Raw genomic sequence first — 23,334 nt, forward strand, 5'->3', positions numbered from 1 at the left:
CCTAGATAACTAACAAAAATGTTGCAATATAAAGTGTTCCTCTTGAATGTTCCACTCCACATCTGTGCCCTCTTCTTGGACCTTATATATATTTTTCCACAAATCCCATTTTCCCCTACTGCTCCTTAGAGTTAGCATTCAATGCTCAATGAACGAATTCATTCCAATGTTTACTTTTTCTGAAAGACCCCATTTCTTCAGAGAATTTTCTTTTCCTTCTTTCCATCCTTCAAGAGCTGTGATGGCCCAGTAGTTAGAATGCAGTACTTCAGACTAACTCTGCCCACAGCCACAAGTTCAATCCTAACCAGCTCAAGGTTGACTCAGCCTTCCCTCCTTCCGAGGTTGGTAAAACGAGGACCCAAATTGTTGGTGGCAATGTGCTGACTCTATAAACCGCTTAGAGAGTATTGTAAAGCACCACTGTGAATCGGTATATAAGTCTAAGTGCTATTGCTATCCTCCCTTTGATTTTTTTTAATTTATTTTAATTTTTTTTTTGTACTTCATAAAAATAGCACCTGGAGAACTGAATCTAGTGTTAGTATCTATAACGGTCATATGGTTATGGATATTGGAAGCTCTCACAAGTGATTTTCATTCATGTTTTTTTTCTCTCAGCAGATTGGGATCTCAAAAACATATGAAACCACACAAGTGATTGTTAATCCCATTTTTCCCCCTGCCACAAGAAAGTAAATAAATAACAACACCTATTTTTAATATAGTTCTCCATAAACTATATGCAAATATTTAATCTGGAAAAATCCATACAAATTTCCTTTCCGTGAGAAAGTGCTTTTTTTTAATCTCCTTTTGTTTCTGTATTTGGGGGTTGTGATAATTTGGAGCTTATTCCTTACTGTTGTCAATGTCGAGTAATAACATTAATTGTTAATTATAATAATAAGATAATTAATCAATTGTCAAGGGATCCTGGAGAGATTCATTTTGACTGGCTTGTTTTTCAGTTACTCAACTTTCCTTTGCTCTGTAAGTTCTAAGTAGAGAAAGCCTAATAGGAGTTCTATTTTCATGGTTTCTTCCCTAGAGACTGAATATAGGCCTGCGAGATTGCAGGCCACTGGAGAAATAATTTTGCCATGAAAGATACAGAAGCCACCTTGGTCACCTCCTACTTCAGGAAAACAAGAGAGAATGGAAGTGACATCTTTGTACTTTGTGAAAATGAATAAGAACAGTTGTAAAATGCAAAATGAATGTAAAACTACCTCCAAAGCATTGATAGTAAGTTGGCTTAGAGAAAGTATAGGTTTGTTTTAACTATGGATGAGTTTCACATCCTTGAAAGAGCAAATATGGTGCCTGAATGCCTTCATTGCTCAATGTCCAACCATCCATCACCTAGGACAGGATCACCAACCCCCAAGCTGTGTTCCACTACCAGGCTGTGCTTATTCACAACTGGGCCATGCAAGCGGCGAGCTGAAGGGCCGATGCATGCATGCAGCTGTACTTGTGTGAGTGGTGGGCTGTTGCCCGTGCACACATGTGCACAGCTGAACTTGCAGAAGTTGAGCTGCATGCACCTGCACACCAACTCATTGCTCAAGCAAGTTGACCTGGCGCATCACCAGCCCACCACTCACATTGCCCATTTCCCATCTGCTCCCAACCCCAGGCCACCAAGCTGCAAAAGTTGGGAACCGCTGACCTAGGAGATTCTCTGTATGGGGAAGCTGGGACACAGTAATATTCTTGTAATCTCCCAGGTAGACTATTGCAATGGTGTTTTTATGGATAACAAAAAAACTTAAAAGTAAGGCAGAATGTAGTAGAAGTAAGACCGTAGGCTGGACTAATATTTACGGATCATAAAGCAAGAGGAACTGCATTGTATCCTTGTATATTTAGGACTGGGTTATTGAATAAGTCCTGTCCTAGTATGTTTAGCCAAACTTTCTTTCATTTCTTTGGAATCTCATCTTCTGGATGTTCTGACTATCGTCGCTTGCATTTGGACGTAATAACTATAAACCTGGCCACCTGTTATTTTTCCTTTCTAAAAAAAATCTTTACTTCTTTATTACCATGGGTCGTGAAATATGGTTTCTTTTTATTTCATTTCAGGATGTTATCCTGTGGATTTTATGGCTTATAATTGGCCCTGAGATTCTCAGGGCAGGTGGCAGGCTATAAATGGTTTAATATTGCAAGCCATGTTGGGTACTTCAATAAGCTGAAAGACACAGGATGGATTGAATAGTAAATAAGAGACAATAAAATATTTTAATGAGTGAATAAAATAGTTATGCCCAATGGAAAATCTGGGTGATGTAGAGATAATTTGAGCTTCAGCTGACTAATGGAAGTATGATTTGCAATTTAATTTTTATGCACACGCGCACGCACACTCACACACTTTTAGATATGGTGTGCTTTTATAGATGAAATTTGGGATTTATGTCAATGTTCCAATCCAAAATACAAGTACTCCAATATGTGGATCGAATTACCTTTCTAAGTCGCCCAGAAATTTAAGTCAAGTAGTTCCTCCATGTGATTACATTCCTCCATGTAATGCCTAACAGGTTTCTTTGCAGAGAAACTCTCAAATATATGACTTTCCAATTGCCTTTTTTGATTGAAACTGCAACAGAGACCACAGTAGTAATAAGATTCCCTCCCTCCTTTCCTAAAATGCTATTGTCTCCTCTAAAGGAGGATCAAAGCATGTCACAAAACTCATTGGCATCAGTCAAAAAGATACCCACAACCTATATCATGCGGTGTTACTTTAAATTATGTGTCTGTGCAATTTTAAAGTACAAAATGAATCTGAAGAAAGATGGGAACTAATCACGGTTCTATCTCTGCACAATGTTAAGGTGCCTGTGAAAACGGTCTTATCTAACAGCATTTAGCGGATGAAATCAAACTGAAATTCTGCTGTGGAATGGAAAGGGTTCAAAGTGAATACCTTTTTTTATTATTATTTAGCTATTCCACATTTCAAGGATCAGTAACCATTTCAGAGCTAGATACCATTGCACAATATCCTCCAAATTACATTTGCTAATCTTCCATGCAGAAGCACCAAATGCTCCAGAGAATTCATAAGTGGTCACAAAACCTCTGCATTCTTCTGAAGTCTGGATATTCTGGGATATTTGAGAGAGATCTAAATGAGGGCTTATTTTGGGGGTAGGGCTTATATTAGGCCCACCCCCCAAAAAAATCAAACTAGGGCTTATTTTGGGGGTAGTCTTACTTTTGGGAAAACACGGTAGTTTCTTAAGCAACAGTGTAGAAGTCATTTGCCTTTGGCGTTCTCGGGATGTTTTTTTTCTCCTCTCCTGACTTCTAGTACACTATTAGCAATAAATCCCTGGTCCAAGTTCTCACCAATCATTAACTATTTTGGTCAGATTGTCCAGGGACTGTCATCTACTGAGCAGAAGTAGCACCAAGAAAATGAAAAGATATAAGACCCATAATTTGTATCCATTTCCATCTTTTTTTGGCCACTTTTCTTCATGATCTTTCTCCCTCCTTCTCTCCATAGTCTTTTCCTTTGTATGCCATCACTTTCAGAATTGGCAAAGGATGAAGTTTGTAAGATGCTGTGAGAGGGTTGGAGAAAAGGACAAAGGAAAGGTTTTTTTCAAGCAAGTAACTCATTGTGTTTCAGTGCAAACAAAGAGACAGACTCAATATTCTCTCTCTAGATAACTTGTTTATTCAGCACTGAGCAAAGGTGGGCTGTCCCATAAAGCTGGAAGAACCCTGAATGCAATTTCAATCAAGTCTATATACGTTTTTGCAGTTACATAAACAGGAATATGGTCATACTATTTAAGATAGTTACGAAACTATTTTTACAGACTCCCATTTGTTTTTTAGCCTTGCTAGTAATTTCTCATCAGAGTTTCCATTTCCTTTAAGAACTGGTCTTCCTCCCCTTCATTTCCATCATTTTGACCGTGTGACCAAAGTTTTCAGAATCCTGATCAACAATTTGAAATCAATAATAAATTCATTCATTCATTTATTCATTCGTTTGTTTGTTCATTAAATTTGTCACCCAGCTTGCCACAAGATGACTCTGGGCAACTTGAGTGAAATCATAAACATACAAAATAAATGTGTAAAATCACATTAAAATTGCAATAAAATACAAGTTATTTTTTATACTGAATAGGCAAAGGGGAAGCATTGTAGGAATCTGTTGCCTCCCAGATATCACCCTTGCTTTCTTTCTCTGTAAAAAGCAGAAGAAAAAAGAGTGATATCTTTAGGAAGAGGGTAGCAGTTACAGCATTTCCAATATTCTCCCGAGTAACAACTCAAACAGGCAGTGGATTGAAACCACTGACACTAATGGGTAATGGGGATTAACCATCTCTGTGTTGGATTATAGCCAGGATTTCTTGGTACAAATAAGAATGATTAGCATAAATTTCACAAGAGTTATATATGGTGCCTAGACAGCCTGCCAAGAAGCATTTCCAGGAACTCTGGCAGCCTGAAAAAGATGAATGTCTTCCAAGAAATATTCATCATTCTTTTGAAGAGCAGTCCATAATGTGGAGAATGCCTTCAAAGGTTGGAAAAAGCAAAGGAAGCCATTCACCACATTAAGAGCTTATTTCCATATGAGAGCAGATGTCACGAGCAGCCAGCCTGCTAGTGATGAAACACCAGAGACTAGAGAATAGATTTCCATAGTTATGACCCTGATAAGCTGGATGTGCTGTACATTATTTCTACATGTGTACACTTTTTGTGAATGATAATATTCTGGCTTTGTGGACAATGGAAGCCAATTTAGTCCACCATATAATTCACTATGATGGAGTTTGTAATCACACTGTAAAATGAGAGAAACTGTTCTGTTATAGGATGCTGAAAGAGGTTGCAATGCCGGGGCGTCTGTGTATGTTGTGTTTAATGCTACTCCAAAACCCATCACACGATTCACTATGAAAATTTATTAAAAAAACCTTTGGCTGCTCTTTTTGTCACCCTGCAACAAAGATATTTTCCAAATGTCTTCATAAAGGCAAACTAAGCCATTTTGGTCTAGTTGGGTCTAGTGTTTAATGCACCAGCTAGAAACAAGGAGAATGTGATTCTAGTCATACCTTAGGTATGAAAGTCAGTTAGTTGACGTTGGTCTAATCATCAGGAGATGGTGGGTTTTAGTCCCACCTAAAGCATGAAAGCTGACTGGGTGACTTTGGATCCATCCATTTCTCTCAGCCCACTCCAGCCCACAGGGTTGTTGTTGTAGAGAAATAGGAGGAGGAAGGAGTATTAGGCATGTTCATTGCCTTGAGTTATTTATAAGAATAATTAAGATGGGAAATAAATGAATAAATAAACACATAAATAAATGTGATGCGTGGCAATAGCTGGGTAACGTGCTCATTAATATTGCAGAACATCACACTAATGCCTGATATTGTTTTGTTCCATTTGCAGGAAACCCCTTGGGGAATGACCAACAAATCCAACTAGGAATTGATTCAATTACAAACTTTTTAATTTCCACCCCCAGAATGATGGCTAATTGAAGGTTAAGAGCTATTGTTCTCCTTAAAAATCAATTCATAAAATCAGTCCCACAGAAGAATTCAGGCTGCATCCACAAGGAAGGACCACAATTTGGCATTTCTTTCGGGTTGGGCTTAATGAGTTGTGTTTATCTAGCTTCACAAGCCAGATTTTATAGCTGAGCACAGGTGGGCCTATCTTAAGGTAGGGGATTTAATGAACAATGATGGCTAAGTACAATATGTGAATCTATCTGGAAAAGCTGTCAATACCTGTCCCCCCCCCCCCAATTTAATATATCCATTTATTTTTCTTTGAAAGTGAGGAAAGCAAACTTCCTAATCTGGAAAAGGGGAAAACAAACAACAGGAAGCAGAAGAAATTTGTACTTCACTCAGGAGAATTGCAGGGAAGGAAGGAAGGAAGGAAGGAAGGAAGGAAGGAAGGAAGGAAGGAAGGAAGGAAGGAAGGAAGGAAGGAAGGAAGGAAGGCTCAATAAAAAACAGGTACAATATATATAGAATATGTTTTCTCTTTTAAAATACTAAAAATGTGAATCCTGGGCATTATGCTAACAGATAAAAGAAAAAATGAACACCAGGATATAATAAACCAGCCTGTTTAATATAAACAAGCCTATGGTTAAAAGGAGTTACTAAGTTTTCGTCCGGCCAAAAATATGTTTTCTGTATTACATTACTGTTATGCATAAATGTTAATGTTAAGATTTTTCCTTGTACCTGTCACTTTATTTCAGCCATTAGAATGATAACTATTTGAGGAGTGGGCTGAAAATACCTGGAAATAAATCAGTGTAGAAATAGAATAAAAATGATTAACTATGTTTGCTTGTTTTTCTAACAAAAAGAGTGGCATTATTTTAATACAAATTTTTCTATGCACCTCAAGTGAATGTAAGATTAGCAGTCATTATTCTACTAGGGGAGCATTAGCCTGCTCAATCATGTAGATGCCATTCATGTTTTCAGAGAACTTGAGATTTGTTTGTTTGTTTACTGGTTTGCCCCACCCACCTAAAGTAGTTCAAAGCATTCTGTACAGCTACCTCGAAGCCAAACCAATTTGCCAAGAATAACTTCTCGATTCCAACAGGCAATACTGTATATGAATCGACTGATAACTCCATATATACTATGTTTGATAAATCGTACCTAAGAGATTCCAAAGCTTCTTTATATAATAAAATGTAGAATCACATAACCTTAATTATAGCATAAACCAGAGGTTGGGCACCAGGAACCGGTTCTGTGGAGAGAAGTTTTTCCGCAGACCGAAGAGTGCATATTTTGTGTGCTGCCTGCATCTTGTGGATGGGGCTTTGCTTGTTTGTGCAGACCAGTTGCACAAAGCAAGTACTTCAAGGACCATTCAACAATAACCTTTTAAAAATGCTTACTAGGAACAGGAGAGAAAGAGAAATAGAAGGAGGAACAAAAAACTTTGGTTCACTTTACTATTTCCTATCAGTTCGTGTAGAGGAAGATTTGGTAGGTAATTTGATTTATCCTTTTTAAAAGCTATATTTTTTTAAAAAAAATAAATTTATTTCATTTATTGGAAGAGAAAATTTGTGAACAGGATAGTTCATGTATAATCTGCATCAGATTATGTTTGTGTGTGGGGGTATATGCAGATTATACATGAAGATTAGATAAATAGAGAAAGAGATGAGAGAAATAGAGAGATGATAGATAAACAGACAGACAGACGGATGGATAGATAATAGGAATTTCTCTACAAGACACAATCAATATTTTCATAGAGGAAACCCAACTGATTACACACACACACTTCGCCATCTTTAGACAATCTGATTATAAATTACCTAGGATATATAAACATTTCTTGGTTTTGAGGATCATTGAAACAAATTCTAGCATCCTCCTAACTGACCTTGTCTCAAAGATACCAAACATTTAAAAGAGGCAAGAGATTCAGAGAGATGCAAAATCTGAAGCTGTACGAATGTAATAATTTGAAAAGAAATGTCAGTTCTTTAAATTATTTAATGCACTACATCAGACCTTGTTTTAACTTGTTTTCAACACTAGTGTGACCTTGGACTAAAGAGAGAGAGGTGATTGCTAAAAAGAAAACTAATTCTTTTGTACAAGGAACTTTATCTGCCTAGATTATAGCCTCTTTTAAGGATTGGTGCCATATGCATGTGAATCTTTGTCTATTCAACCAAAGACAATTCTGTTTTAAATTAAAATGGAACATTCAGGTCAATTAATATCTGGCTCCTGTTTCATCAATAATAGAATGTGTGAAGCATTGTTGCTTTTATGGCATCATAACCTCCCACATATTTAAAAGAAATGAAAGAGGAAACGACTGCATTTTAAGAAGTAAGTCTACCTTGCAGATAAAATTCTGTTGAGTAAAGTGGGTTTCATGTTTGTGTTTCATAGGCTGGAATATACAAAATGCAACACTGAATATGAAAATAAGTGAAATTATTCTTAGTTTTGTTTCATAAATTAGCTCTTGGTAGCCGCCGCTTCCACTAGCATCCCATTTTCAGCACCCAGAAACTCCCTTGTATATAAAAAATCCATCCTTCCTTCCTTCCTTCCTTCCTTCCTTCCTTCCTTCCTTCCTTCCTTCCTTCCTTCCTCCCTCCCTCCCTCCCTCCCTCCCTCCCTCCCTCCCTCCCTCCTTCCTTCCCTCCTTCTCTGGTTATGGTTTTAGAGTGCAAAATGGGTTTATTTGTACCTTAAATATTCTGAAATTCCCAAATTAGTATGGGAGGAAAAGAGACACTAGACAATGAGTCTTCTGATTCATGTCATACAACTTGGCTACCCTTGATAAAGTAATGAACTTCTGACTGTACTGTCTCCAGTGAGCCCTTAAATAGTATTGGATTAAAGTTTGCCACACAGAGACAGACTACGTGGCTAATATGTGTCTTCATATCATTTTAAAACTGTGTAAACCATGGTTGAATTAAACATGAACAAGCATCCCATATATGTATAGTCTGTGTGCCTGTTTGTTCACATTTTGTCCTTTGGATAATGCAGCCAAAAGTATTTGAATGTGAATATATATAATGTGAACATGATACGTCTTAGTTTTAATGAATGTGCCAATTTTAGTCACCTGCACATAATAGGATTATCTTGAAAGATGAGTCACTGAGATCAATGATTTTCCAAGAATTGCATTTATCCTAAGAAAATATTCCTTTAGTTCGCCATTAAAAAGTGAGTTAGTTTATTTTCTATTGGGGTATATTCCTGAGTTCCGTTAGATAAAGTAAAAATAAACAGATCCCAAAATGAAAACAATATCGTCTACAATAAGCCTAATGTTCTTTAAACCTTTCTTTATGGCCATTGTTCCTGCCCACCCATCTTCTGCCAGCATCTGCTCTGTTCATTTACCTAAATACTCCATCTGCCTCCTTTGAGGTGTTTTAGGAGATAACAATGGCTATCTATCACTTGGAACCATGCTGATGTTTCCATGGCAGATTTGTAATTAAGTTAGCTCACCAGAGATCAAGATGGGCCCAATAAACACTTTCAGCACAATGCTTTCAGACAGAATGTTACACTGTGTTGCCAGAGCCGTACTAAAATACAACTGGTCAAAATGTGGGGAGCTCATTCTCTCTTCCGAATTAACAATATTTAGAGTCTTTCTGCAATGATCTGCTGTGGACAAAACAGACAATTGTTTCCTGAGCAAAATCTGCATGGTTGTGAATCTTTTGATATATTGATGGGGGGGGGGAGAGAGAGAGAGATGAACATTTGAGAATTTTCAGAATAGCATTAGTGTAAACCATGAAGCTTGGTAATGGGAAGAACACACTTCTTTAATAGCAAAGAGCTCTTGGCTGACCTAAGCTATGCATTTCACTAGCATGCTAAGAAGAAAATAGCAAAGATGACCTGGAAATTGCTTTTAATGTAATTGGTTTGCCATCAGCCAAGGCATCTCGGTAAAGATTTTCAGGGATGTCAGAAAAGGAGAGGCACAAGTGGAAATTGGAAACCTCACGGGGGGGGGGGGTTTCAGTCTAGGAAGAAATGGAGGAACTAAGTGAAATTACACTTTTGACAGAGCTAAAGGAATGATAGATGGGTCATCTCCATCTGTATGGAGGCAAGTGACAAATCCCAGATCTATTCTTCCTACAATTGCTATTGTCCTGATTGAAGAAGCAGGGGGAAAGGATGGCAGATTATAATCAAATTTCTTTAAAATATAGGTGCCCAGACTTTGTCCCTAGGGCCATTTCAACCTCCAAAAGTTTTAACTGTAGCCCCCAGAATGTTTACAGAAGTTGCCACCAACTTGTAATTCAGAGTATAACCAAATAGGGACATTATTGAATGTAGGCGGATTTTCCCATTAACTGTATCAAATTCATGAGGCTAATTGGCCTATGTGGGATAGAATCAAAGTTGGAAGGGGTGTCCAAGATCATCAAACTGAGATCCTTGCTCAGTGACAGAATGGAGTGATTTGATTGAAAGGAATTCATTGAATTACCCTTTGGAAACTGATCTGTAAAGCAAAGTGATCAGCTGTGCCACTTGACTTTGGGTCTTTGTGCCCTTGTGTAATTTGGTAAAATTGTGAGAAAGTGAGGATAAACTGGCTTTATCAGCCCCTGCTGGCTGTCTCTCAAGACTCCTGCTGTCATCAAAATTGCCAAAGAGATGTACAAAAAAATCTCCCAGGCATCTTTTCCCTCAACTCTCTACATTAAAAAAAAAAAAGTATTAAAAGTCAGTTACTAGACAAATATTTTATACATTTCTGTTTATCATGACATGAGGACCGAGAGGGCAGTAAGTCCTCATCACCCATTTAGCACTGCCCAGGATCCATGTTTAGCTTAAGGAATGCTACGGACGTGGGTGACTATTGTTCTCCTGTGTGGTCTTTGTCCTTCAGGTATAGGGCCACTGCCTTCCCCTATAGAAGTATAAATATGTGGATTGTGTGTATATGTTTACTTGAAGGGTATGATGGCTTAGGGCACAAAGAAAAAAATATCTGCTGCGAACTCCACATTTTGTCAGGAAGGGCATCCAGCCAGTAAATGCTCAGCTCTATCCAGTTGTCCCAACTCTACGCCAAGTCAAGTTGTACATTTCTTTGTCTTCTGTCATGTTCTAATCATACTCTAAAAAAACTAGGCAGAAATAAGGTACCCTAAAATAGTTGCAGAATTAAACCTAAATAAAGCAAGGATACGAATATCATAGCAAAAGTAGCCAGTGTTTTACTGAAACACTTAAAATAAAACTGATTGAAAGAGAGAGAGAATATGATTTCCCCTCTTTAGTACTATAGGAGGCCAACATGGAAAAGTAGTAGTAGTAGTAGTAGTAGTAGTAGTAGTAGTACTACTACTACTACTAGTAGTAGTAGTAGTAGTAGTACAAATAGTGTTCCAGCTTGTGTTCTTCAAACAGGCTGTCTCTATCATTTTTAACTATTACTAGAACTGCTACTAGAAATGTTTCTCTAATCTGACATCATTGCTTCATGTGCATGCATATATGAAGCCAACTTACAGAACAATGAGCTGTAAAAAGATATAATTAATGCTCCTATTTAAAGGACAGAAATACCTGACCCAGCAACTGGTTACATTCATTTGGATTCACAGCACAAATCTTCCAACTGTGCATTAGATGTGATACATCAGCACATTATACTGTGTGTGTGTGTGTGATATATATATATATATCAGTGGTTCTCAATCTTTCTAATGCCGTGACCCCATAATACAGTTCCCCATGTTGTGGTGACCCCCAAGTGTGTGTGTGTGTGTGTGTGTGTGTGTATATATATATATATATATATATATATATATGCCAGTGAGTATAGTTACATGGAGAGCAAAAATATAACAGCTAGCCTTGTAAGTACAATTTTGAATCCTTTAATTCGAACAGTTGAGAGAGAGAGAGAGAGAGAGAGAGAGAGGGAGGGAGGGAGGGAGGGAGAGAGAGAGAAAGAAAACATTGTCAGGTGATATAAGTTTTCAGTAACTACTTCTGCTAAATCTGCAACCTTGCAAAAACTTTAAATTTCCCGTTAAATAATCTGTCCTGCAACTCAGTATATTGCCGATTGTAGAAACTATGCAATGTGGATTTATCTTGAAAGTAGAAGACAAAAATTTCATAGGCACTAATAAAATAGGATAACTATTCCTAAACATGGAAAAAGCTTATAAGGCTAATTAAAAGTATGCCACAAGCAAAATGCAATTTCCTTTCATTTTTCCATACAATATTTTATTTTGGATAAACATATATGTTGACAGTGGTGGTAATGGTTTAATGCTGCTACCTTTAGGTCTCTACTTACACAATATGTATCCTCTGGTGCGCCCTATGCTTATTGGGTATTTGCATGCTTGTTGCTAAACTTTAGCATACCCCATGCACAATATAATTCTATGTTGCAAGTCTGATTTTATTAACCATTAAAAGCAAATAAACTCTTGGCTAATAGTTATACTTGGCCTTTGGTGCTCAGAACTCGATCTCATGCCCCGTAATACAAGCGGAGATATATAAGCTTATATAGTTATGGCTAAGGGAATACAAACCAGAATATCTCTGTAGATTATCACATGTCAAAAAACAGTGTGAAGATTATCTGACTGTCAGTCTGAAAGAATGAATAGCATAAACTTCTCCTTTAAGATTTTGCGCATGTAAAATGTAAATAGAAATGTACATTTTGCATTCCTCTAGGGTTACTTTTTCTCTTCCCTCTTTGTTTTTTCTCCCATTAAGGCTTAAAGGGAACAGCTATTTTCACCAATCAAAGAATATTCTTCTGATTAGGATTGTGCAGTTATTATTGAGGCATCCACCCACATTCTATAATTGCTCCAGCAACAGATTTATGTTAAATTGCAAGCGGTTTCCTCCTGACATATAGTATGTTTAGCATGAGTTGATTATCACTAAGTTACCACAATGTGTATTTTACATGTTTCATGTATCCTTCCCTACCCCACCTTCCTATACTTAATGTTGCTCTTAAAAACACAAAAGAGGAGGAGAGAGAGCTATTTTCATTGGCTGCAAAGAAAGGCTTCAGGTTTTCAGGATCCACTTTGTGATCCTGAGGTGTTTTTATGCAGGAGAAAATTATGTATATAAAATTATGGAGCAGAGTCTCTTTGCTTTTGTCATCAAGAACTAGAACAGAGCTCAATTGTCTTCCATTGGAGGCAAATCTAACCCACCACCCTGCCTGACCAAAGCTCCTCAGTTAGATCAGACTGAAGATACAATGAATTCAGAATATTATTCTCCCACGGTAAACAAGTTTCCTATGAGAGATTCTCAAGCACACTATTGGTATAATGGCCTTTTCCTGCTCATGTTATCCAGCTATTGACAACCATATTCTCCTCCACTCTGTGTGTATATGTGTGTGTGTGTACCTCCATCATCTCCATCTCTCTATAACATAGTTTTAACCAACATGACTTGCCCTAATGAACTAGACAGATTAAATTGTGCATTCTGTCATAATCCTCCCTTTTATCTCCTTCTTTATGATCATTTTACCTTTACTGGAATCTGCTATTTGGAGAAAGAAAGAAAGAAAGAAAGAAAGAAAGAAAGAAAGAAAGAAAGAAAGAAAGAAAGAAAGAAAGAAAGAAAGAAAGAAAGAAAGAAAGAAAGAACAATCTTCCATGCCCACATTTTCCATATCATGCATAATTCTGTATGCTCCACCATCCCCTCCTTCCATCTTTTCTTAAACTACCCCAGTCTGAATATTCTTGATGAACAATTGCTCCAATAATGTATTTGCAGTAGTCTGCAAGCAAACATGGACCACAGGTGTGAGCGTGTGCATAATGCAAGGCGTATTGGTTTTAACGGAGTAAACATTATTTTTCCCACTGGTCATGAGCAGATGAAACTGAGTCCTTAGGGGGCTGCTTATTACGTATCGTAATGGACAATCATGAAAACAAAGTACTCTGAATATGTGAAAAAGTGGCCTTTTTTTTCAACTTCTTGTCCAGGAAAAGTGGCAGGCAAAATCTACTTCTACTTAATAGCTAAGGCTGACCTTGACTGGACCTTGGTTCTTGGTGACTTCACAGCTATAGCAGTAAGGAAGAAGGTTGGTAATGCTGTCTTTTGGAACTGTTTTTTTTTTTTTTTTTTAATCAGTCTGGCCTGCAGGTCTGAAATTTCTTGGTATTCTTCATCCAGGTCTTCTTAACTTTTAAAGATCATCCAGAATTACATAGGTTCTGCTGAGAAGGCAGAAGCAATGGAAAATTGAGAAGTGATTTGGGGGAAAGAGATCTAGTAACCCACTTTGCAAAATATGTGAGGGAGCTGCCACAAAGAAGAGGGGGTCAACCTATTCTCCAAACCTCCTGAAGGCAGGACAAGAAGTAACATTTTGAAACTCATCAAAGAGAGATCCAATGTAGAACTAACAAGAAATTTCCTGATTGCAAGAACAATTAATCAATGGAATGGCTGGCCTCCAGAAGGTGTGGCTGCTCCATCACAGGAGGTTGATAAGAGATTGGAAGTCCATTTGTCTGAAATAGTATAATGTCTCTTGCTTGAACAGAAAGATGGACTAGAAGACCTCCACAACTCTATTATTCTGTTCAGTTCTTTAACCTGAGCAATCTCTATTCTTCTTAAACATATAATAGGAACAGCAACCCTATGTTGAACTTAAGCAAAATAATGCATATTGCTATCTTGAAGGCATTCCTACTTAAATGTGCTGCTGAGTTACTACTGTCTTACTTCTCGAAAATGAATAAGAAATGCATTTTTCCCTTTATAAACTTGTTTTTCCTCCTGCGTTTATATACAGATGTTATTATTCCTATTTATGCATATCTACACTGATGTTTTCCTACTCATGTTTAGCAATATGCAGATTGGTGTAAATCCAATCTGCTTTATTTTCCTCTTTGCTGAAAATATGTAGATATGTTTTTGGAATATCAACATTCATAGGTCTAGCATCCCAATATATTTTTGCCTGCCTGCCTACTTTTAGGATGAAAAAAAAAAAACAGATGAACAGTGAATGCTATGTACTGTAGCCCAAAGTCTTACCCTAACCAGCAGATTCTCATCAATTTTTGAAAGAGAGGAGTCTGATAGAAAGGAAAAACAAAAGATATTATTCTATGAATCTGACACAGCCTGCTTCGATGGATAAAGATGCAAAAAGAAGGATATGGGAAGAACCAGCAGACAATCTCAATTTTAATATCATATTCAGTACACTATGAGGGAATATTCACCTGCAGGAGCAGCGGGAGAGGCTTCTGGCAACACAGAAAAAGACAATTGTGCAGTCCTGAGCTGGATTGGGGTGGGGGGGTGGGGGATGAAGTTGAGGGTAAGCACACTCTAGAATCTCTCATATTGTACCACTAACTTAGAAAATTATAGCTTTAGTCTGGCAAGATTCTGTCCATTAGATGAAAGCAAATAAAAGATTGAATCTCACTATCTCATCTCTGGGCTTCTGTGAGGCATCACTAAGAATCCCTCTCCATTTCCCATTAATCAATACATATTCTACCTGCCAAATCTTTAAGTACAATTGTTTCGTTTGTCGTGAAATTTGGGGAACCATGGAGCATTGGTTCAAGGGTTTGGAGAAAATTGTGTGTTGTTTCATTTGGTAGAGGAGTGGGTTGCTCAGGACTGGACCGCACGCTGGATCATCTAAATTGCATGTTTTAGATTCCTTTCAGATTGTTGGCTATAAGGGGGGTTTCCATGAATTCTCAGCTGTGGTGGGAGCTCTATAGAGGTCACATTGAAGGTGGTTAGCAATGGGGGTTTGCCATTGTTTTACTGCCCCTATGTGGATGCATGACTGAGGGTTGAGCTGAGGTGGATGTGATTCTGGATGAGACCACAGAAAACTTTGATAGCAGTTGAGAATGTGTTTTGCCATCTGATGGATAGAGACTGGATAAGTTCTTGCTTTGTGCTGAGAACAGCAATGAAGTCCTATCTCCTATAATAGCCTACGAAAGGGCCATAATAACCTATAATCTGGCAAATTTCCAGGGGATTTATTATATTTTCTTGTATTTTTTTTTCTTGTTAAATTCTTATATGGAAAAAAAAATCTTATTATAAAGAAGATTCTTTCCTATTGGTTATGCAGCTCCAGACAAAAAGCAAAAATCCAAGCAGTCGCAATTGTGCAAGCTTCACTTCTAATGAATGTTCAAATACATTATCTTTATCTCTGCTAATTGTTTCATTTGGTTTTTAAAATATTGCAAATGGAACGTGGCTCTGAAGTTCATTCAGTTTCTCCATTGTAAAACTTCTTTTATTACATTAAAAAAAAAACAATTCAGAGACTCTCAGAAAATGATCATTATTTTGTATATATTTCTACTCCACACCGAATTATAAATCACGCTAGCTATAATTACGACCAACTTGTTCCATGGAAATATGTAAGATGGATGTTAAGACCTTGCATAGGGTGCCAAAGACAATTAAGAAGTAATTGCGAAGATCAAGAGACGTGAATGCAAACACCCAGGCTCCAATCTGCCAATAGCATTGTCTTGTAGACTTAATAACAGCCATAAGAGGGAGCAATGTTGAATTTATTCAGAGAAGTGGTGTTACAGGAAAGTGTTAACCACCAACACTCATAGCCTATACTGACAGGAACACTATAGGAATACACAAGAGCCATTATGGTATAATAATAGTCATTGGACAAAAATTCAAGAGAGCCTGGTTCACTCACTAGGAGACTTTGGGGTAGATATATACTTTCAGACTCACAAGACCCTGTTACTGTAAACTTACACCCGAAGTAGTGTTGATATTCATGGTTGTTGCTTCTCCCCCCTCACCTTTACAATCCAAGAAACTAGGGAGAGTTTCTTCTGAAAAAAAATGCCACTTCCAATTTCTTCTGTGAATGCTGCCTCTTATCTGATTATTGTCTAGACCAGGGGTAGGCAACCTTGGCTCTTTTATGACTCGTGGACTTCAACTCCCAGAATTCCTGAGCCAGTCTCATGACAGACTTACTAAATGACTGTGCACAAAACCTCTGAAGTTCACAATATGCAGAATTTGTTGAGATTTCAGTTTTCTTTCTGATGAACTGAAAATATCTCCTTCAGAGGCCTTGAATGCCTTTGGTCAGCCCTATTGACTCCACAATACCTTGTTCTGAAAAATCGTCTTTGGAGAAAAAGGGAATAAACAGCTGGAATATTCAAAGTGGATAATTGATTCTCCTGGACAGAAAGAGTCCATTCATTTTGTCAATGCTTGCTGATGATTTATTTCAGACTTTGTCCCATCAGTTTCCTTGACAAAAACAGCATGGTTCAGTCCTACCTTAGTACAGTCCACCTATTTTCTACATCCCTCTATATTTATTTTACTCCAGCTGTTTGGTCATCTAGGAAAGCCTTATCAGACTCAAAAGCTTTGTGACATTGCCTTTCACTGCCAGCTTTCCATTCTTGCCCGCAAGTATTTCCACAATTGGCTCAACTCAGCAAAATGGCCTCTGGTCTTCATTTCAAATTTATGAGGGCAAAGTCTTACCACTTTCAATCACTTTTCCTCCCTCTGCTAGGCTGCCAGATTAATTTAAAGCAGGTCAAATGGATAAAATCATAGATCAAGAGGTCAGAACAAAAAGAAAAAAAAGCAAATCAATAGCTTGCAAATTCCAGTGTGGCATTTCAAATATGTCCTTACGTTGTGTTGGCTTTCTTCCACTCTTTTAGCTAGTAATCAAAAGTATATTTTTCTTTAATAAGAAATAGTCCAGTAGCATCTGGAAGTCCCTTAAGACCTAGTTATGTCACCTGGCCTGGAGGGGCCCCAGAGAATCAGGGGCATATTTAGACAGCTGCAATAAAGAGATGGAAAAAGTCACTGTCTCTTTGCCTGGGATTTGTGTATTTTGCTTTTAATAGTATTTAATTTTTAATACGATGTTTAAATTTTTATGTGCGTTTTACATGTGTCTTGTTTTTATCCGATTCTTGTACACTGTCCCAAATCACTTTTCCTGAGATGGATGTCCATATTTTGATAATAAATAAAATAGATTAATAAATAAATTAGATTACCAATTAGACCAGAGGTCCCCAACCCCTGATCTGTGAACTGGCAGAAACTGGGCCATGCAAACAAGCAAAGCTCCATCCACGGGATGCAGGCAGCACACGAAACCACGCTGCCCTCCCGTCTGCAGAAAAAACTGTCTCCACGAAACCGTCCTTGGTGCCCAAAAGGTTAGAGAGGACACTGGATTAGACCAAAGTGACAACATTATTGTTCTTGTCCTTATTATTGCTTTGATTTGATTAGCACTATCATAATTTGCTGCTAAGCTTTATAGTTTTAAGAGAACTTCGAGGGACCATTGAAAGTCAATGAAGTTTTGAATTTATCACTCAAGAGGGAGATATCGCTTCCATATTCATGACCCATATTCTTTGCCAAGACTCCCTCATTGTAATCCTATTCTTGGTTGTAGGAGTAGTGGAGGCTGGAAAGGATGGGAGGAGGCTTTTGAGTTTTGGCTGCAGTAAGTTCATTAGACTGCTGAGTATGCTGAATGAGCTTCCTGGTGAAGACGGTCTACAGAAGAATGTAGGAAGCTGTTTACAATGATCTGCAGCAACTTTCTGAGTTTTTTTTTAAGCCATACTACAGGTACTTGGGATTGTAAGACACTTGGGACTTTTGCATTCAACAGAAGGAAATCATAAAGCCTCTTCTTACTCCAGCACTTCAGATGTCTTTTTGGAACACCTTGCACAGGCAGAATCTGTGCTTGCATGAAATGCTTCTTCATTTTAGTTATGATTTATTACATTAACATGAGCTGATTAGTTTGTAGCTCCGTGCCTTCTGTGAACACAATTAAAACAAAAATGTAAACTCATCCGAGAGTTTGATAGACTTGTTGATTTAGCTTTCATTTGCATAAGGATAATACTGGCTAACCCTGACCTTTAATATTCTCACAGAGTTATATCCTTTTCATAGTGTAAAACAGGCTTCTGATCTGAAAACACAGCTCCTTTGCACAAGTAAGTGAGGGCTAACAAAGAGTGACTGGCCCAAGGTCACCCTGTTGGCCTAAGGTAGGATTAAAACTCACGGTCTCCTGCCTGATGCCTTAACCACCACACCAGACAGACTCACAGTCAAACTGATACCATCTTATTTCTGTAAATTTGTTTCCTGGCTCTCTAAACATGCATTATGATTTCAGATGTAATTCTCTCTTTGGCCCAGACTTTTGCATTGGTTCACTTTCTCATCACCTCTTCCTCCTGCAGCTCTATTCCTTTTGTCACAATCTCTTTTTTTAAAAAACAAAAACTGGAGCCACAATTTAAACTGGCAGGTTCTCTCTCACTTTCCCGCCTAACCGTCTCCTTTCCTCAGACTGTGAGTGGAAGGATATTACTTTATGATCAGGCTTGGAGCAGCTGATAGACAAGAAGAGGTGGCTGAGGCGTTGAGCTGCAAAGAGAAGCATGTTTGTTTACTAGAGTTCACATCAGGAGGTGAGAAGGCAGAACAAGGAAAGTTTGGCTGTTCACTCAATATTGGGATTTTGTTTTTCATTAATGTGAGATGTAAACTGTAAAAGCAGAGCAGGTTTTTTATTATTATTATTTGTCTGTTTCAAACACCTCTGCTCCTAACTTTGAGATGCAGCATTGATTAGCTGCTCTCCAGTCATTTTTGACTCCTAGCAACTGCTGGCCATTCTCTATAGATCCCAAAGTGTGACACATAGAAGAGAGCAACATCTGTTTTTGTTTGTTTGTCTGTTTATTGAATTCCAGAGTGTTCAGAATCAATGGATGTATTTAAGTTATAGGAAGGTAGATTCCTATTATATGCAGGTATCACTTCCTAATAGTAACAGCAACTTAGAACTATAGTGACCTTCCTTCTTTAAATATATTCATACTGACGCTGGTCAGACAACTGTGTGAAATGTTTTCATTTGGCTACTTATGCTGAGCTTCTGAGCTTCTCAGGGAGTTGATTCTAAATTTATTTCTAAGCCTGCCCATGGAACCTTCGAAATGTAGCAAACAGATGACTTGAAAATTAAAAAAAACCTTTCAGTATTTCAGTTTTCTTTTTATTAGTTTAAATTAGAAAAAATAGAATTCCAGGGGAGATCTGACAGCTTACACTTGGGAATCTCTATGCATATAGGTATCAATAAGCTTCTAGTATCAAATACCCCAGCATGATGCATTTGTTTCTGTATTTAGATTCATTTATTACTAGCGTTAAATTGTCCCATCCTTCAGATGCTACAGAAAAATATCCTGATCTCAAGAAACTGCCACTAGGGTAAGATAGGGAGGACACTGTTGTGTTGTGGTAGTTTATTGCTCTTGCTGAACTAATTATCCCCAGTGGGACAGTAAGGCAGCTCAAACTTTATACACTGGATCTTACTATTAGCTTTTCTTTTGACAAGTTGATCCTTATGGATCATTAGTTTACACCTGACTCACCAGCAGTGCCGTTTGTCTATTTTTGCTTTTGTTTTTGAATACAAAAAGAAGTATCCGTTCTAAAGCTGAACACAGACTAGATGCAATAATGGTTTCCCATAAGAGACTGCTATTTTATTCACGCCAATTATGAATGCCCTGGCTTCCTCCATTCGACTTGCATAAAATTGCATTATCCTATAACCTGTTCTGCAGTTCTGGTTAAAGTAGACATTTTTTTTTTTAAAAAAATGTGCTTTAGTAACATTTAGCAACATTTAAAGGCAGTAAAGTATTACCTATAGCAATAGCACTTATATACCACTCTATATGCTTTAGATTAATCTGAGTGGTTTAGAAATCCCAGCACATTGCCCCAACAATCTGGGTCTTCATTTTACTAACCTCAGAAGGATGGAAGACTGAGTCAGCCTTGAGCTGGTCAGGATTGAACTCCTGGTGTGGGAATGCAAAGTTAGCCTGCAATACTGCATTTAAACATTGCCACCATGGCTCCTTTATTATTTCTTCCTGAAGTGTATCTCTTAGAAGAGAATGTGTACATATATGTGTGTATACATGTGGAAGGAAAGAGAAGAGGTAGACCAACAGCAAGGTGGATAAATTCAGTAATAATGGTAACGGGTACACCATTGGAAGATCTGAATAACCAGTATAAAGAGATATTGTCATGGAGAAAAATCTATAAATGTATTTGTTGAGAGTTCATGATATGTAATCAATCAGCAATATGCACATACCATACCATTTTACATTATCTATCATATATCATCCATCCATCTATCTTCATCTTTGTTAGAACAATTGCTACATATATATAATTGCTATTTAGATATAGCAGTAATATAAACTTAATTACAGTAAGCCAAAGTCAGATCCTTACAATAAAAAAAACCCCTATCTTGTTTGCTAAAATTACTGCTTACACTCATCATTGATCGCTAGTGGAAAAACATATATTAAGGAGGAGGTGTGGATGAAGCAATGGATGGAATTATGATGCTAATCAACATTGATTGGTTAGACTCAGAAGCCAATACAGCAGCCTATGAGAAATTATTTACAATGAAATATAAATCTAATCTCTTTAACTGTCAATATTAGTAATCCAGTTTTAGGCATTTTTAGATGGATAATAGGAATTCTCTAAAAGAAAGAGATGATGATATATAGAGATGGTTAGATGATAGATAGATAGATAGATAGATAGATAGATAGATAGATAGATAGATAATAGGAGTTATCTAAAACAAAGAGAAGATATATAGAGATGGTTAGATAATAGATAGATAGATAGATAGATAGATAGATAGATAGATAGATAGATAGATAGATAGATAATAGATAGATAGATAGAAGCTGACATTGAAAACTTATGGAAGGAGATGACCACGATGAGCCCAAGGAAGAGGTCAAACACATCAATAGTCATGAGTCCCTTTGCTCCCACAAGAGAACTATGTCCAGACCACCTTGAATTCCTTCTACTCTTATCTACTGCCAATTTCCTTTGGCGGTTAGAAGTTCAGATTCTCATACAAGCTTGTAATAAATCTTTATACCCATTCGAACTGCCTGGATCCCCTGATTACCCTGGCACTTGACATCTTCTGGATTCAATACTCTTAGTGTACAGAACATGAAACTGGAGGAAACTTATATGTCTCTAGTCAGATTGTTTTGCTTTATCTATTTAATATGTTCTCCATTTATTCAATTACTATTGTACAATTTTGTTTTGTATCTTGTTGAATATCAGTGGGAAATTGTGCCTCAATGGTTCAGCCATTTACAAGTGAATTTCTCATTTCTGGTTGCTTCTTATGTCCTTCAAAAGGGGGTCAGATGTTCCCCATCCCTGCAATCCTGTAAGCAAACCGCATTCACTTTGAAACCTATTTCTGAACCAACACAGGTAGAACTGCAGCCTTTCAGTTAGCACAAGTTGTCCAGGATAAGTCAAGCAAAAAAGTAATAATCATAAAACTTCATTAGGTTCTCCTGGAATGGAAGTGGTGGTTTCTTTGCACTGGGAACTGGAGGACTAATCACACATTTGGCTGTCCCTGCAGGCTTTCCTTGTGTGAGCCTGACTGTCCTTATCAGACTTTCTGCAGCTGGCTCCATCACTTGGAGAATTCTCCCACCTCCATTAATTATTTGTTATATGACACCCTGGTGCTGTATGTAGAAAATAAAACTGTGGCAAAATCTGTGCTCCAATTTCCCAATTGGAGCACAGAAGCAGTTTTTAGTGTCTCTACCTCATTCCTTAGAGTTTGTTATGGTGCGTTTTTGAGCTGATTTTATGTCTGTCAGGTACTGCGGATAGCACAATTTTAATCTCACACATTTTTCCCATCCCTCTCCAGCTTTCCAGCTTTCCCTTCTCTTCTTTCCTGATTATGAGATATCCCATAATATTTTCCCTTGGGATTGATCTGAAGCCTAAAAGATCAGGGAGGAGGCTGACTGGTGGAATGATGGACATCTGGACAACTTGTATTTGAGTTATATGTTCCTCTAATATGAACATCTCAGCTCTAGAAAACATCCCATCCTACTGTCTCTGGAGATTCTCAGTCATCCAGGTATGGTTTTCCCAAAGGCAACTGGACTTTCTTGTGTTTCTTTTGAAGATGTTTCACTTCTCATCCAAGAAGCTTCTTCAGCTCTGACTAGATAAACTTCCATTCCCCACCATCCAGTCAGAGCTGACGAAGCTTCTCGGATGAGGTGAAATGTCTTCAAAAGAAACACAAGAAAGTCCAGTTGCATTGAAAAATGCACCTTTGGGATCCCATCCTACTAATAGTCTTTTAGTTCCTAAACCTCAATCCTTTGAAGAGAAGTTTTGGAATCCTTCGTAGAATTTATTTTCCAACTTTATGCGACTAGTCACAAAATGTAAGAGCTTTAGTGCCCATGGAGGACACAGGAGGCTCAGCGTCTTATTCCAATTTAGTCACGAAGCCCAACGTATGATTTTTCATCACATTTCCATTCCTTTTTTGCTATTTAATTGTTATAGAATTGAGAAGATGGACTCTCTGTATCATTCTTAAGATCCCTGGAGGAGGGAAGGAAATAGGATTTAAGCATTATGCAAAAAAAAAAAAAATCATTATTCCACAATGCTTCTTGAGGGATTACTTTCTGTTGATAATTTTCTTTGGCAAAGATGGAATGAGTCTGACATCCGATTCAGTTTTAGGATCCTGGTTAGTAATTTGTCCTTTAGA

This window comes from Crotalus tigris, unplaced genomic scaffold, assembly GCF_016545835.1.
Source record: "Crotalus tigris isolate CLP2741 ecotype Arizona unplaced genomic scaffold, ASM1654583v1 scf7180000024362.2655971311:6658466, whole genome shotgun sequence".
NCBI lineage: Eukaryota > Metazoa > Chordata > Lepidosauria > Squamata > Viperidae > Crotalus > Crotalus tigris.